Raw genomic sequence first — 14,248 nt, 5'->3', positions numbered from 1 at the left:
TAAAGCAGGCTGGTATAATTACTCCCCATTTCAAGCTACTATAACTGCTTACACGGTATGTGAATTGCCAATTTATTGTTAATTTTTGTATTTTTGCCTTGTATTAAATATATGCCATAAGTATACTTTGCTTTTCATCAAGCAATCTCCAAACTTCCTTAATAGCTTTATGTAATGGACTTCGTCAAAAGCCTTTATCAGAGCCTTCTTCAATTAGTTAATGTTAATGGAGCACTTTGAAAATTAAAAAATGTAGTATAATTGTGTACTATACTTATATTAAAATGTCCTTTTGTTAACCATTTTGCCAATGGTTTAATTTTAAATGTTTCTTTTATTACAGATTTTTAGAACAAAATTATTTATATACAAAATATTCAGGATTATAACCTGTCTCAATAGAGAAATCAAATTAAGAAACTAATTTCAATAACTGGAAATAAGAAGAATTTTAAAGCTAAAAAGTCTTCAGGTTTTTATTCCATTAATTCCTTCATGTGCCTAATTTTTTTCCTTTCTGTCTCAGTTTCTTGAGCCTTCACTTGGCTACACAACAGCTTTTTGCTGTCAATTGAGTTAATAGCTTTTCCCTTTCTCTCTCAGTGTGTATATGCCAACTAAACACAACTGGTTGTTTCTACTTTACTCTAAAATAGTACTTAGTCTTTAACCTACTATTTAAACTTTTTCTTTTCCTATTATTTTGTTTTCTGACTCAAAAGGAGTACTATAACATAACTTCTCTGAACACTTCTATCTGGGCACTTATTTGCATAGAGAAGAGATACTACCACTTTATGTCCTATCTAAAACTAATCAGGCTCACTACCAAAATATCTTCACCTTAATTAGCCTGAATCTTTGATGAGATATTGGATATAGTGTTATATGTATGCACAGAAATGTATATTGAACCTTACAATCTGCCACAATTGCACTACCATATAATTTAGCATGGCCTGGTTCTACATTTTTAGTGTTTCCTAAATGATTCTTTGGTTTATCATGCAGATGAGATAAGGACATAATTATTAATAGTTTTCAATATTGTAACAACTGTAAATGATAGTGTTTGCATAATCATCCTGTGGCATTTCTATACATAAAATTATTCAGCTTGTTGTCTCTCAAAACTAATCTCTGTTAATTTTTGCGGGGTGTCACAGGTCATTCATCTCAGCTCGGCAAAATGAAATTTCAGATAAATAAAATCAAAATTCTTACTGGTCTTATGAATCAGTGGGTAGGTAAATAAGGAAATAAGATTGAATGAGTTTCTCAGACCAGGAGAAAGAGTGTCAAAGTGTTACCACATTTTCTCTTCCTGCTGCTACCCTGCTAACTGAAGTTGCACAACTCTAGAGTCCCAGAGGCTACTGCCTCCTCAAGTACCACAATTCAGGGGCTTGTGGGATTGCTTTAGTCCATATAAACCAGATTAACATGGATATATTATTTAATTTTTTTAAGCAGATCTGGTTTGTTGTGAGTAAAATGGCCTGGGGAATACTCACATGGCAGGTCAGAGAGATAACAGTTGTCTTTGGGGCTGAGGACAGTAATTTTTAGCCAGTGTAACTGCAGCTGGAAGAAGATTGTGACTATGCTAATGATATGACTGTAAAGACTTAGCTCTAGGTTAGCTTAATGCATAAATGCATTCATGTGTACAGATTAAAGTCCTTGTTAAATCTGTACATGGCTAGGCCTTAGGCTGTGACTAGGAGTTGTAGTGTCAGAAATTTGCAGTGGGACATCCTAATTGGAACTGCAGTGGTCATAGTGAATTAATTTGATAGAAATCTTCTCACAATTATTTTTTTTTGGCCAATTTCCCTCAACTCTGCTGAGCAGAGATTTATTAAAAAAGGAGGGGGAGAACATAAAACTACAAAAAGGAAGAGGCCTTTAATAATGCTGGCTGCTGCAGTGTATTCTCTTGTGTTAAGTGATGTGGCTGCAGCCATGTAGTTGCTCATCTCTCTATTTCAAGCATGAAAGTATTTGTTTCAATTAGTTATGACAATGACAGTTTATAAATATTGCAATATTTAAATACATTAGCTTTCTGTATAAACAGAATATTATTGCTTATTTAGTGAACAAAACTCATCAGATTTTTATCCTTATGTATTTGTAAAGTTCCTTAGTTTATTTGGTCATTTATTTACTCTGGAGAAAACCAGGAGGCTCTCTGTTATATTGTAAAGGCCAAATCTAAAAGAATTATGTGTTCTAAAGTGGTAACACCCATCAAGGTAAAACCGTCATTCTGAAAAATCTTGCTTAGCTACCATGTAAAGGCAGCCAATACTTTGTAGTAGGTCTTTATTGTCTTTATGTTCATATGACTACAACTGTGTCTTTATGAACCTTTCAAATTCTCCTGTTTTCAAGTCACTTGTTTGCTAGCTCACAACCAGGTCCAACCAGGATGTCAAATTTCAGTGTTTCACTTCAGTCCCCTAGGAAACCTCAGCCTAAATGGCATTCTCAGACAAACTGACAGAACTTCCTTAGGGACTGTAGTGGTAGGACAAGGAGTAATGGGTTCAAACTTAAACAGAGGAAGTTTAGATTAGATATAAGGAAGAAGTTCTTTACAGTGAGGGTGGTGAAGCACTGGAATGGGTTGCCCAGGGAGGTTGTGGATGCTCCATCCCTGGCGGTGTTCAAGGCCAGGTTGGACAGAGCCTTGAGCCACATGGTTTAGGGCAAGGTGTCCCTGCCCATGGCAGGGGGGTTGGAACTAGATGATCTTAAGGTCCTTTCCAACCCTTACGATTCTATGATTCTGTGATTCTAACTAAACTGTAAGGCAGTGGAGTTTCAGTTGCTACTTTCCTAAAAAGCACAGAGAGAAGAGGAGGCTGTAGGTGTATTATCTAAAATATCTTGTCAGAATATTTTCTGAGGAAGGTAGGAGGCCCAGATTCAGATTTCCTTTTCTGCCAGAGTCGATTCAAATCACATCTTCAATGAATGTGCCCTAATTAGCAGGATTTTAAGTAGAGAAGGCATGAATAGGAAGCCTGAACGCTTAACCTACAGAATCAACAGTAGGAAGCAGGTGGTGTAGTGCTGAGCAGTATAAAACCACAGTCTGGTTGTCTCTTTTTCTAACCTAAGAGAAGAGGGTTATGATTCTAGAAGAGATGCCCAATAAAACCCACTGACCAGAAGTGAAAGATTATTCAGAAAAGAAATCAGGCACAATGTGGGATTTTGGAGGATGGCCTTCATAGGCATGAACACATGAAAAATCAAGCTTTCATTAAAAGCTTACATGAGCCCAACACAGAGTACAGAGAGCAGAAGTGAGGTCTTAACTACTTCTCAAGAAGCTGAGCCAAAATACTGGCCTATTGAATAGTGCTATTTTCTGTCTCTCCTTTCATAGCTCCAAGCACAGGTTCTTAGCAGAGATCAAAGTATTTTCAGTTGCTGACTTTCTAATGGTCAAATATGTTATTGAAATATTCAGTTTGGCACAACAGTTAATGTTTATCAGGACTCTGCACTGTACATTATGTAAGACAAATCTGGACTGTTTTGCTAGAATGGGTCTTTATCAGCTGTTCTTGAATTCCTGAAACTGTGTTGCTTCTGGTACCTTTCCTGAGCTCTGTTTTCTAGCCTTCCTGAGTGCAATAGTACGTGATACTTAGGTAACACTTCTGCCACAAAAGAGCCTTCCGTGGAAGTGTTAATTTACATTACATGATCCAGAACTATGTCCTTGTTATAGAATTTAATGATTGTGATAAAAATGTGGTTTCCACATATTTGGATTAGTTGACTTGGATTCAGTTACTGCTTTAATTTGACAAGGAAAATCACAGTGTTGTTTATGAAGTCACATAGACTGCTATGCCCTTATTTTACAGAACATTTATACAGACTGCTTGCTATCATTCCAATTGTGCATGCATTGTGAAAGTTTGAATTTTTGCCATCAAAGCCTCAGTAGTGGTAGATTGGATCCTATATTGTATTTACTTGAGTGGTATTGATCTTTCAGTTTCTATTTCATTAGCTAGAATTCCTTAATTCATGGAGGGTCTGAACTTAATGAGAAGGTAATATAGTAGTCACTGACTTATTATTTTGTGAACAAGAATCTTTTTGTTAGTTTTAAAATACCCCAAAACAAGACAGAAAGAAAGAGAAAAAAAAAAAACAATCACAACAGCAGATCTTGGTACCATAAAGGCAGAATTTGTCACTGCATAATCATCCATTTGTCATCTGCAGTGCCACTGGAGATTCATGTTAATTATGCTCATTCATCTGAACTAGCCACAGGGGAAGTCCTCTAAACAGCTTAAGGCAGTCTGGCAACAGAGGACACTCCTTTTATTTCTATCTGCACATTGTGTTGCTCACTGAACTTGCTGCTACTTGAGCAGTCAAGAGACTAACAAACACCTATAAAATCAAATGGTAAACTAAATACAGTAACAAGACATATATACATTAAAAATGCCAAAATCTAGAGGTGCTTTAAATTTGCAAAGTCTTAAATAAAATCTGTCATTTAAGTAGACACAAGCATCCATATAGAAACAAATATGAAAGGAATTTTAAACCTGTACTGTCAAATGCCTAAAACCTAGCAAGTGCCAGATTTCTAACTCTCAGTTTCTCTCTACAGATGAAAACAAATTAAGATATAATCTTTGATTACATTGTCACATGTTATATTTTATTTTATAAAAGCCTGTGCTTATTCAGTGCTTAGTATAAGCACTATTTATATAGACAAAACCCCCAAAGTCTTCATTCTGGTTAAAATGCATGAACTAGTTTTCCTGAAATTTTATTTATAAACCCCAACATAATCACACATATCCATGATATGGAAAATGTCATCCCCTGTGGCGTATGTAAGGCACGGACTCAGAGCATCTTCATGCAGTGAATCACTTTATTGCCTATTGCTCTAGCTTTTATACCATTCTAGCAAAGCTATATTTAGCCTATTGCTCTAACTCTTATGCCAAACTATTTTATCACATCATGTTTAGTTCCTGGTTTACAGTTTTGGTTTTTTCAACATTCACAAACAGTCCCAGAATAACCAGTTCCTTATCCTTCTGTTCTCCTGCTCCTGTCCAGCTGGGTTGCTCTGCTTAATCACACAGTGCCCTTTACTACTTCTTTAACTCTTTCTTCTCCAGCCAAGCAGTTACTTCTCTCTGGCAATAATGAAATAGTTTCCATCCTCTCCCACAATCCCAATACCTAGTGAAGCTGTAGCCAAATGCATGCAGGATCTTATGAAAAACCCATTGAGCAATATCTAGAATTAGGTAAAGGTTAGATAGCCATATGAATACTTAGAGATTTGTAGTAAAAATATAAATGTAATTTATGAAACCTTCAGTTAATTCTTTTTGTGTGTATTTGTGCTGCATATGTTAGTCAGAGGGCAAAATCTAAATAAATTGTAAGGGATAACATCTGAATTAACAGTAATCATCTTGCTGCAACATATACAACTTTCTTCCTGCAAGAAAGTGTGTCAAATCCACATCTGTCTTGTCACAAAATATAAGATTTAAAGGAGTCATATCAGATAAGCAAATTCAAATGAGTTCATCTGGGAAAATCCACCAGTAACTAAACTACTATAGACAATGACTTACAACCCTGAAGACAAAAAAACAAAAACCAAACCAGACCAAAAACAACCAACCAACCCAAACCCCTGAAATTTTAATTATTTTTGGCTTATCATCTTGGGAAATGACAATACAAAATTGATTGTATTTTAAAAAGTAGGAAAAAGTATATTGTCGAAAAATACTTCTTCAACTATTTTTTCACATGCCTGACATTGTCTTTGATCTTCCTGATAAAACTGTCCTCACATGAGAGCTGATATCTTGCCTTGTATATCAAGGACATAATCCACAATAAAGTGCCTTTTCTGGCTCATGAAAGATAGTTGTGAAAAACAAATGCTTCTGAAATGTTACCGAATCAGACAGTGCTCCAGAAGAGGAATCCCCGCTATTATGTGATACAACAGGCAAATAGGTCTTCTGGAGACAGGGCATATCGTGCCTGGTCTGGCACTGCCTGACAGCTGTCTGCCTGTCCCAAGTTTCCTACTCCAGGACCAAACACTCTGCTCTACTTTCTGAATGCACCATCTATGTGAGTGCGCTAGACCACTGACTCCAATGCCAGTGAAAAAGCAGATGACATCTTCACAAGTTAGAGCCACAATCTTGAAGCCAAGCCCAAGGATAAATGCAATCAGTATATGCATGTGAACAGTTTGGCAAAAGGCAAACCTGGGCAAGGCAGAGTGTGTGCTCTGGGCAAAGTCAAACATCTTTGCAGACATTATAGCTTCTTTGTAGATATTTCATCCAAAAGAAAACATCTCTGTTGTTCTGTTTAGTTCATAATTCTCTTTAATTTTTTCACTAGGTGGTGGTGTTTTACCATGGCTGGCAGCTCAGCTCAGTCCCACACAGCCACTCAGTCACTCCCCCTCCCCCCCCACCATGAGCTGGGGGCAAGAATCAGAAGAGTAGAAGCGAGAAAACTCATGGATTCAGATAAAGTTAGTTTAATAGATAAAGCAAAAGTTGCATGCACAAGCAAAGCAAAATAAGGAATTAATTCACCACTTCCCACCAGCAGGCAGGTATTCAGCCATCTCTAGGAAGGCAGGGCTCTATCACATGTAATGGTTACTTGTGAAGACAAATATATAACTCCGAATGTCCCCCTTCCGTCCCTCTTACCCTATCTTTTATTGTTGAGCATGATGCCATATCGTCTGGAGTATGCCTTTGGTCAGTTGGGGTCAGCTGTTGTGGCTGTGTCCCTTCTCAACTCCTTGTGCACTCTCAGCCTACTTGCTGGTGCAGTGGTGTGAGAAACAGAAAAGGCCTTGACTCTGCGTAAGCACTGCTCAGCAATAACTAAAACATCCCTTGTTACCAACACTGTTTCCATTAAAATCCAAAACATAGCCCCATAGGAGCTACTATGAAGAAAATTAACTCTATCCAAACCAGCACACTGAGTAATGCTTTCTGCTGTCTTAGGTCACCCAACAGGATCTATACAGCTCTGTACAGCTCTGTACATTTATGCAGACAGGGAATAAGTTAGACCTGACTTCAGTGTTTTATAACAGCCCTATGAGATGCCACAAATATATGGTAAATGATGCCTCACATGTCAACAACATTCAAACCCATTTAGCACTCTGCATCTCGAGGGTGTTAAGAGAGCTGGCTGACATCGTTGTGAGGTTGCTTTTCATAATCTTTGAGAAGTTGTACAGATTAGAGGATTTCCCAGGAGACTGGAAGAAAGCAAATGTCACCCCCATCTACAAGGGCTTAAAGGAGGATCCAGGAAATTATAGGCTCATCAGTCTTACTTCAGACCCTGAGAAAGTTATAGAATGAATACTCCTAGGGGCTGTCACAAGTCCAATGAAGCACGTGATTGGGAAAAGCCAACATGGATTCATCATGGGCAAATCATGCTTGACAAACCTGATAACCTTTTACAATAAAATAATCTGCTCAGTTGAAGTGGGGCTGCAGGGGTGGCCTTTGTGGGAAGAGGCATGGGGCCATCTTGTGCCAGACATAGCCAAATCCATCTGGTTCCAACCGGCTCCAATGGACCCACTTCAGAACACAGCTGAGCCTTTCAGCTGAGGTGGTGGCCCTTCTGGGAAAGTGTATTTAAGAAAAGGCATGGAAAAAAAACCCAACAAACAAACAACAAAACACAGGGAAATAGAGGAAAAGAGAAACTGCAAAGAGAACATCAAGGCTGGAAGAAGAGGAGGGGAAAGGAAAGGAGACAGAAAGAAGGAACCAGAACACTACAGCACCCCTGGCCAGACCTTGCCTCACTGAGGGGACTGAGTGTAACCTATGGCAATAATGAAGGGGAGGAGAGGGGTTTGCAATGAAGCTCTGCTTGAGAAAGAGAGAGGAAAAGGGTTTTCCCTAAGTGTATAAATGTTTTTTCTTTTTCTGTTTTTTTTGTTTGTTTGTTTACCAATATCTGAAACAGTAATTAAATTATATATTAATTTTATATATATTAATTGGCAGTAAATTAAGTTAATTTTTCCCAAATCCAATCTGTTTTGCCTGCAATGGTAATTCATAAGCAAACACCTTGCCTTTATTTCTCTCCATGAGCTTTTTCATTCCTAAGCTTCCTGTACTGTCCCTTGTCCAGCTGAGGCAGGGGAGAGAGTGAGCAGCTGGGTGGAAGTTCAGCTGCCACCTGGGCCAGCCCACCACAAGAAGTCTGCATAAAGTAGTACAAAAGAAAAATATTGTATTAGTGTGCAGAGAAAAGTGTAAACAGAATATCGACATTGCTGTGAAGAATTAGTGGGTGAATAAACTCTGAAAAACCCCTGCCTCTTGGCAGACACAAAATCAAATAGTTGGGTGCCAGATGTCTGTGTAGCTGTGGACTCCATCTGTAGCACATGCTTTCATGCCATATGCTACTTATATCAAATGGTGGTATGATTACATAACAAATTTATGGAAAAACAGCTCTGTTCCCACCTCTGACTGCTCTTCTTTATTCTCCCATCCCTTACTCTTTTGTCACTGCTGAAAAATATATTCTATAGACAGCTACCCTTCTACACATTATATTTCCCCTTTCCTTCTAAAAAGAGGATCACTGAACTATTGGGCTCTGAAGAGTAGATGTCCAGATATTAGCCATTAACTAGTCTGGTAATTCTACAGATCATTGTTCTGCAAGTGCATGATGTTTCTTTTTAGGGGACTAGCATTAATGTTATAATTAAACTTTCACACACTTTAATTTTGTAGGATATAGCAAAACTATATTTAACTTAACATAAACATGTTAAATATATACAGAGAAGTTTTGAGCCCACACTCATTTTCAGGAGACAAAGTAGTGACAAAAATTCATCAGGACCAAGTGCTTTGAGTTTTTTTTGGTTATTTGTTCAGATTTTTCATTTTTTATTTAGATTAGGTGTAAAGAAGTTCTCTAGTGTTAGGGTGGAGTGGCACTGGAATAGGTTGCCCAGAGAAATTCTGGCTGCCCCATCCCTGGAAGTATTCAAGACCAGGGTGGATGGGGCTTTGAGCAACCTGGTCGAGTGGGAGTTGTCCGTGCCTGTGGCATGCCGTGAGTGGAACTGGATGATCTTTAAGGTCACTTCCAACCCAAACCATTCTATCATTCTATGATTTGCAAGACTGTGGAAACACTGACTATAAAATTTCTCCCTTTGTGCTAGGTAATTTTTTTTTTTTTTAATTTTATGACAGTCCCCACAACCTGGCCATCTTCTCATTATAGAGATAAATTATAAAAAAAAAAAAAAAAGGTAAAATGTAGATAGGTTGAACGCAGACCGTGGTTTCTCTCATCATCAAGTTTCACTCAGCTTTATACCTTCTTTGCTATCCACTAATTATGCCTGAAACTGCAATTGCCGAGGTGAGTATCTCCAGAGAGGACGCCTTTAACACCGTTGCAGGGGGAAGCACAGCGTCCAGGAGCCTCAGTTCGGAGCGGCAAGAGCGACCGAGAGAGCCTCAAGTCCTCGACAGAACTTGCGCAGGAGCCGGCAGCTCCGCTGACGCGAGCAGCTGACTCACAGGGGGCGGTGCCAGGAGTGACGGCATCAGCCCTCAGTGGGGAAAAACCCATCCCAGGGAGCGCGGGCGACCAGGAGCGCGGGCGACCAGGGCGTGGCGCGGCAGTTCGCGCAGGCAGGGCGAGCGAGCAGCGAGCGGGATGGTGAGCACTCGCCTCAGGACCAGGGCCCGCCCTGGGAGCTCTGTCCCGGCGGTGGCCAGGGTAGGCACCCAGACAGAGCCGATGAGAGGGGAGGCTGCGGCGCAGATCTCGGAGTGTATAAAGTGCCTCGACTGGTCTCTTGAGGCGAGGGTGCACAATGGACAGGGCTGCACTCGGTGCGCCCTCGTGGAGGTCCTCCTGCAGCAGGTGGCTGAGCTGCGGGAGGCTGTTGGAGAGCTAAAAGGTGCCAGGGAAGCTGAGAGGAAGCTGGGCTGCTTGCTCCAGCCCCAAACTGTGCAGGGGCTGCAAACGTCCAGCATTGCTCATATAGGAAAGAAGGAGGGCAGCAACCCAGGAAGCTGGGAATTAGTTACGAGAAAAACTAACAAAAAAAGGAGGAAGAGGACAATTAACGACAAGGGGCTTCCTCCTAAATCTGATGTCCCCACCCAGAACCGCTTCCCGGTTCTGCAGGAGGCTAATGAGAAAGCACCCACCACACCTAATGAGCATCCTGCTGATGCACCATTAAAGAGGATCACTACTGGTGCCTCCAGGAAAAAGCAGAGGGTCATAGTAGTAGGGGATTCTACTTTGAAAGGCACAGAGGCACCCATCTGCTGACCTGATCCAGTCTCGAGGGAGGTGTGTTGCCTGCCGGGGGCTCGGATCAGGGATGTTGCTGAGAGGCTGCCTGCTCTAGTAAGTCCTGCTGACTGTTACCCCCTTCTAGTGGTCCATGTGGGTACTAGAGATATAGATAGGAGTAGCCTGGAGAACATTAAGAATGACTACAGAGCCCTGGGAGAGGTGGTTAGGGGCTCTGGAGCTCAGATAGTTTTTTCATTGATTCTCCAGGACAAAGGGGAGGACCTTAAAAAAGCTAGGCGTGTTTGGCAGGTTAATAAATGGTTAGAATGGTGGTGCCATAGTCAGGGGTTTGGCTATTTAGAACATGGGGCTCCATTTGGGAGGCCAGACCTACTGGAGGCTGATGGAGCTGGTCTGACAAAGAAGGGGAAGAGCTGTTTTGGTAGGAGGCTTGCCAGGCTGGTCAAGAAAGCTTTAAACTAGATGTGCTGGGGGAGGGGAGCATTGATCCATCCCAACACTCCTGGTCAGTTGCCAGCACCTGTAATAAGTGCTTGGAGCGATGTAGAGATGTTCCAGCTGCCCCAGCCATTGAGTCGGCTGCATTTGGAGCTCGGCTAAGGTGCCTCTATACAAATGCCCGTAGTATGGGGAACAAGCAAGAGGAATTAGAGATGTGTGCAAGGCTACGGGGATATGATGTCATTGGTATCACAGAAACATGGGGGGATGGTTCCTATGACTGGAGTGTCGGAATGGAAGGTTACAGGCTGTTTAGAAAAGACAGGCCAGGCAGACGGGGAGGGGGTGTTGCTATCTATGTCAGTGATAGGCTAGTGAGTATGGAACTCTGTCTGGGGACGGGTGATGAGGTAACAGAGTGTTTGTGGGTCAGGATCAAAGGGAAAACAGCAACAGGGGACATTACGGTGGGGATCTGTTACAGGCCGCCTGACCAAGAGGACTCTGTGGATGAAGCGCTCTACAGACAGATAGGAGCAGCCTCACGCTCGCAGGCCCTGGTCCTCATGGGGGACTTCAACCATCCTGACATCTGTTGGAGGGACGGTACGGCCTGGCACAAGCAATCCAGGAGGTTCCTCGATTGTGTGGAAGACAACTTCCTCTTTCAAGCAATAGAGGAGCCGACGAGGAGAGGTGCCATGCTTGACCTCGTGCTCACCAACAGGGAGGGACTGGTTGGAAATGTGATGCTCCAGGGCAGCCTTGGCTCTAGTGATCACGAGATGGTTGAGTTTGAGATCCTCAGGACAGTGAGAAGAGCATGCAGCAAGCTCACTGCCCTGGACTTTAAGAAGGCAGACTTTGGCCTCTTCAGGAACCTGCTTAGTAAGGTTTCATGGGATACAGTCCTAGAGGGCAGGGGGGCCCAAGACTGCTGGTCGGTATTCAAGGATCACCTGCTACGTGCTCAAGAGTGTTGCATCCCGACTAGAAGAAAGTGCAGCAGGAGGGCCAGGAGACCTCCATGGATGGACAAGGAGCTGCTGAGGAAACTTAGAGGGAAAAAAGAAGCTTATAGAAGGTGGAAGCAAGGACAGGCGGCCTGGGAAGAATATAGGAGCATTGCCCGGGAAGCTAGGGACCAGGTTAGGAAAGCTAAGGCCCAGCTAGAATTAAGTTTGCCAAGAGATGTAAAAGATAACAGGAAAGGATTCTATAGATATGTAGCAAATAAAATACAGACTAGGGACAATGTGGGCCCTCTCCGGAAGCTATCGGGAGAACTGTCTACCATGGATTTGGAGAAGGCTGAGGTTCTTAATGATTTCTTTGCCTCAGTCTTCACCAGCAAATGCTCTGACCACACCACGAAAGTCTTGGAAAGCAAATGCAGGGACTGTGAGAATGAAGACCTTAGGCCCACTGTAGGAGAGGATCAGGTTCGAGACCATCTTAAGAACCTGAACATGCACAAGTCCATGGGACCTGATGAAATCCATCCACGGGTCCTGAAGGAGCTGGCAAATGAAGTTGCTAAACCACTGTCCATCATATTCGAAAAATCCTGGCAGTCAGGTGAAGTTCCCTATGATGAAGTTCCCTATGACTGGAAGAAGGGCAATATAAGCCCCATTTTCAAGAAGGGGAAGGTGGAAGACCCAGGAAACTACAGACCAGTCAGTCTCACCTCTGTGCCTGGCAAAATCTTGGAACAGTTTCTCCTGGAAAACATGTTAAGGCACATGAAAAACAATGAAGTGGTTGGTGACAGCCAACATGGCTTCACTAAGGGGAAATCCTGCCTGACCAATTTGGTGGCCTTCTATGATGGAGCCACGGAACTGATGGACAGTGGCAGAGCAGTTGACGTCACCTACCTGGACTTGTGCAAAGCGTTCGACACGGTCCCACACAACATCCTTGTATCTAAATTGGAGAGACATCAATTTGATAGATGGACCACTCGGTGGATCAAAAACTGGCTCAATGGCCGCACGCAAAGAGTTGTGGTAAATGGCTCGATGTCCAGTTGGAAACCTGTAACGAGTGGTGTCCCTCAGGGATCGGTGTTGGGACCGGTCCTGTTCAACATCTTTGTCAGCGACATGGACAGTGGGATTGAGTGCACCCTCAGCAAGTTTGCCGACGACACCAAGCTGTGTGGTTCGGTTGATACGCTGGAGGGAAGGGATGCCATCCAGAGGGACCTTGACACGCTTGAGAGGTGGGCTGATGCCAACCTTATGAAGTTTAACCAAACCAAGTGTAAGGTCCTACACCTGGGTCAGGGCAATCCCAGGCAAAGCTACAGGTTGGGCAGAGAAGAGATTCAGAGCAGCCCTGCAGAAAAGGACTTGGGGGTGTTGGTTGACGAGAAGCTTAACATGAGCTGGCAGTGTGCGCTTGCAGCCCAGAAAGCCAACCGTATCCTGGGCTGCATCAAAAGAAGCATGACCAGCAGGTCGAAGGAGGTGATCCTGCCCCTCTACTCTGCTCTTGTGAGACCTCACTTGGAGTACTGCGTACAGTTCTGCTGTCCTCAACATAAAAAGGACATGGAGCTGTTGGAGCAAGTCCAGAGGAGGGCCACGACGATGATAAGAGGGCTGGAGCACCTCCTGTATGAAGACAGGCTAAGAGAGTTGGGGCTGTTCAGCCTGGAGAAGAGAAGGCTGCGTGGAGACCTCATAGCAGCCTTCCAGTATCTGAAGGGGGTCTATAAGGATGCTGGGGAGGGACTCTTCCTTAGGGACTGTAGTGATAGGACAAGGGGTAATGGGTTCAAACTTAGACAGGGGAAGTTTAGATTAGATATAAGGAAGAAGTTCTTTACAGTGAGGGTGGTGAAGCACTGGAATGGGTTGCCCAGGCAGGTTGTGGATGTTCCATCCCTGGTGGTGTTCAAGGCCAGGTTGGACAGAGCCTTGGACCACGTGGTTTAGGGCAAGGTGTCCCTGCCCATGGCAGGGGGGTTGGAACTAGATGATCTTAAGGTACTTTCCAACCCTTACGATTCTATGATTCTATGATTCTATGAAACTGGATCATAATATAACTGAGAGCACCTTCAGAATTTCACAGAGTCACAGAATCATTAGGGTTGGAAGGGACCCCGGAATCATCTAGTCCAACCCCCCTGCCAAGGCAGGGCTACCTAGAGCACGTTGCACAGGAGCAAGTACAGATGGGTTTTCAAAGTCTCCAGAGAGGAAGAATCCACAGTCCCCCATGGCAACCTGTTCCAGTGCTCTGTCACCCTCAGTGTCAAGTTCTTCCTCATGTTGAGGTGAAACTTCTTGTGTTTTATTTTATGGCCATTGCTCCTTGTCCTGTCACTGGGTACCACTGAAAAGAATCTGTCGTCACTCTCCTGGCACCCACCTTTGAGATACTCATATGC

This window comes from Strigops habroptila, chromosome 6 (assembly GCF_004027225.2).
Source record: "Strigops habroptila isolate Jane chromosome 6, bStrHab1.2.pri, whole genome shotgun sequence".
Lineage (NCBI taxonomy): Eukaryota > Metazoa > Chordata > Aves > Psittaciformes > Psittacidae > Strigops > Strigops habroptila.
Note: the sequence above shows the minus strand (reverse complement) of the source record.